Source organism: Vigna radiata, chromosome 1 (genome assembly GCF_000741045.1).
Source record: "Vigna radiata var. radiata cultivar VC1973A chromosome 1, Vradiata_ver6, whole genome shotgun sequence".
NCBI lineage: Eukaryota > Viridiplantae > Streptophyta > Magnoliopsida > Fabales > Fabaceae > Vigna > Vigna radiata.
Genome location: NC_028351.1, coordinates 26,086,032 through 26,089,881, shown reverse-complemented (window position 1 = coordinate 26,089,881; position 3,850 = coordinate 26,086,032). Strand labels below are relative to the sequence as shown.

General features: G+C 35.6%; 1 long non-coding RNA gene across 9 annotated transcripts; it reads left to right on the top strand.

Annotated features, from left to right (window-relative positions):
• Positions 1–185: 185 nt before the first annotated feature.
• Positions 186–3,288, top strand: LOC106767237. 9 transcript variants are annotated; one of them, XR_002669881.1, is made up of 8 exons: positions 188–477; positions 555–689; positions 790–1,124; positions 1,402–1,666; positions 1,764–1,869; positions 1,965–2,015; positions 2,188–2,408; positions 2,623–3,287. It is a non-coding gene; the product is annotated as an uncharacterized LOC106767237 (long non-coding RNA). The 9 variants fall into 9 exon arrangements; XR_002669880.1 differs by having other exon boundaries at positions 2,598–3,287; XR_002669877.1 differs by having other exon boundaries at positions 189–477; positions 790–965; positions 1,066–1,124; positions 2,188–3,285.
• The last annotated feature ends 562 nt before the right edge of the window (positions 3,289–3,850 follow it).

Below are 3,850 nucleotides of genomic sequence, written 5' to 3'. Positions count from 1 at the left end.
AATTTATAAAAAATTAACAATATTTTAATTTCATAAACGAAAGTGTTTTTATTGAAATTTTGAAAAATGTATGCACAACTTATTTAAGAGACAATCACTACAAAAATAAATTATTTTAGGGGCGGATCTTTTCCGGCGGGCTTAGTAACCCCCGAAAAGTTTTCAGCGGTTTAACAAAACCGCCCCTAAATATTCTCTAATTTTCTTTTCCTCAGACCCTATCTTCTCGCACTGTGCTCCAATTCGTAAAACCCTATTCTCGCTCGCTCTGTGTTTCATTTTCTCACTCTCCCTTAATTTTCTCGCTCCCTAAAACTTCACCGAATCATTTTCCCCTAAATCTCTTCTTGCTCCATCTGTGTTGTTCTTCCCTTGCTTGGGCTAAGCATTGTGTTCGTCGTGGAGGCGTCATGGTGCTCTGTTGCAGTTCAATATCCCTAACCCTAGATTCTCTACTCTCTCGATGAACTCACCAAGGTAACTCACCAATCTGTCAAAACTCTATTTTTGCTTTGATCTCGCTTCTCGATTTCCTCAACTCCTTCATCTGGTAGGTTTAAGTCGAACAATTTCGTGGAAGGAGTGACACACAAGATCAGTCGCCAGATTGAGGAGCTCCAAAGAGTTTCTGGTGTGGACAGTGGCGGCCTCACCGTTGACGGTGTCCCCGTGGATTCCTAGTTGACTAGGTTTGCTTCCCTTTTTGTGTTCCCGCTCTTCATCGTTCTCATTTCCCATTCTTCCTTTTTCTGATTTTTGCGAGCCTCACTCAACCAATCACTCCTACAGTGCTTCGCCGTCAGTCCGTTCCACCGTGAAAGGTTGTCTTCTTCTCGCCGTGCGTGCATCTCCGTATCACTCCTACTGGCTTTCACACCCTGTCGCCATTACTCTTTCTCGCTACCAGTCCATCTCGGCGTCACTCTCTCTGGCCTTGGCATTGTCGGTGATGGTTAAAGCATCTGGTAAGTAATACCCTCTCTCATCGTTCATTCATAAAGCCCTAATTTAATATATTTACTTTATTTTTTACTGTCATTGGCATGTAACGGTGTGGTTCGAGAGATGTTATTCGTTTGTTAGCTATTGAGGTGCATTTTGAGAACATTGGAATTGATATTAAGGTAAGTTTCGGTCAAATTTGTTTTCTTATGTTGCGTTTTATGATTTGTCACATTCCTTTGTGAGTTGTTTGAATTGAGAATAGATTTTGGGTATTCTTTTTGAATAAGGGAATGGGGTTTAATTTCGTTTCTGGTTGGTATATATTTGTGCAGGGGTTTTTGCATATGCAAAGATTGATAGGCTCAATGACATTGAGGAGCTCGTTCTTATATTTGTGCAGGGGTTTCTACTTTTTTTCTATTTCACTAATGATTGTTTTCATGCGTTGTATTATAGGCTGGTCATTTCTGTCTTGTCAAGCCATACATGGTTGCAGTTTAGAGTAACAATGTGTCTGCTGTTAATGAAGCCTTGAATGAAATATATGTCAAGGAGGAAGGCTATGATAGATTGTGCCATACATGGTTTTGATTGCCAATAAGTAGTGGAATTGTTGGACGACACTTAATGTGAAAAGGTGGCTCTTCTTGGCAGTTGTAGTGCAGCCAATTATTGCAACCAGAATTTTCCTTCAAAACTGTAACAGATTTAGACAATAAATGTATGGTGGAGTTATTTGTCATCCTATTTGGAAGTGTTTTTGTATTTGAAGTATATATCATAAAACTTATATATATCTTGCGAAAATGACATTGCAGGCCCTGAGGAAGGCAATTTCTGTTGCCTTTTACACAGACATGGGGATTAAACCTTCTGAGGTTTTTTGTTTCAGATGGTGCACAGTGTGATATTACTCGTCTTCAGGTCATGTCTCATCCTCATTGTATATTACATTCCTATGCTAATTCTCATATTAATTACTATAAAGTGCTGAATTTTATTTCTCTCAATGTGTCTAGTTACTTATGGGTCCCAATCTGAAGATTGTCGTGCAGGATCCATCCTTTTCGGTATAGTTATTCATCTTCTTCACTTTGTATAAGTTCTCTGGAATAAACTTTTACAACAGTAAACATGATATAAGCTTGTTCTCATTGTTTGGTTACATTGGAACTCTATAAAATCTTCTTACTTATTCTTGTCTTATAATGTGCAACTTGTTTACATGTTCTGTTAAGACAGGCCTACATAGATTCGAGTGTCATAATTGGTCAGGCTGGCAAGTTTGTAGATGATGCTGGGAAGTATAAAAACATAGAATACATGACACGTGGACCTCAAACTAATTTCTTTACTGATCTGCTAAGCATTTCAAGGACATAACTTATTTTCTTCAATTCTACAAACAATCCCATTGAGCATGCAGCAACAAGGAAGCAATCTTGTTTCATGGAGCCAGAGAGGTATGCCACTGGTTCCTTTCTGTTTCATGTTTCTTTCACTAACATCTTCTACACCCTATGTTTTTTTATTTTTAGCTTTGACAATAATCATTTGTGGCTTCTAATGAAGGGAAACTAAGCTAGTACACATTTCTTTTCCCAGTAACATGCAACATTATTTTTGCATAACACTTTTTGCTTTGTTTCTAGCTTGTACTATTTTCTGTAATTGAAGCTTGTTCAGGTCGCAATTGAAGTGTCATCGTTCTCGAAATTTGCTGGCTTCACAGGTGTCCACCTTGGTTAGACATATGTAGTTATTTACTTGTAGGGATATAGATTTATGAATCATGTATTGATGTTCTGTAATGTTTTTCTGGGTTGGTATTAGAAATGACATATAGTTATTTACTTGTAGAGATATAGATTTATGCATCATGTATTGATGTTCTGTAAGGATTTCCTATAACATAGCTATATACTTGTAGGGACATATATAATGCATATATAATGTTCAAATAAAAAATTATCTAAAAATAAAGTCATTCATCATTGATAATTGAGACGCATAGTTTTAAATCTATCGGTAGAAATAGAAATAAGTAACCAGAATTAATTAATATAAAAGAATAAAAATAAAAAGACACTTGAGAGTAACATATAAAACTAAGGCTTGAGAATTCTAAGTACCCTAAATTAAAGACTAACATATAAAACTAACATTTCGAAAGTACTAGATTCATTGGTAAGACACTGTGTACATATAGAGAGATTTTAAATGCTCTGAAACCCAAAGTAACTAAAAAAGATGCAGGATACCCTTAATTAGTTTTTTTCTTTTACATATTTTCCTGTTGATGTTATTTAGATTCATTTCAAATTCCTCGGTACAAGATGAAGACACTTGTACTATTGTTATCCACAACACTTTAGATTATAATGTTATACTCTTCGTTGACAATCATCAACAAAAAGTATCTGTCTTTATTTTATTCTCTGGAACTCAAAAACAAGAGTTTTTAGCATTGTTCAATAGCATGAATTTTAGTACTCTAAAAATATCAACTTAAAGTCATTACCTGCAATAGTATCTCATTGGCAACTTCTTTGTATAAAGAAGATATAGCAGTTAGAAAGGAGATATAGAAAAATATAAAATACAAAAAGTACGTAAATATAAAATACAGAGCAGTTATTGCATATGACTATTAAAACGTGTTTTTGAACTCATAACAGTCCAAAATTTTATCACGAACCTTCAGCGTAGGTTGTCTAGCTGAAAACTCAGCACTATTTAAATTTTGGTATTTGCGATGTTTTCTACTCCTTAGAAAGGTTTACATAACAAAATCGTAGACGTGATGGAGCTGCAGATGAACTATCACTAGTTCAAGAATTCATCTCAATCCTGTGGCAAGAAAGCAGCAAATAAGGAGACAGAAAATGGAATCCCTACGTTGACT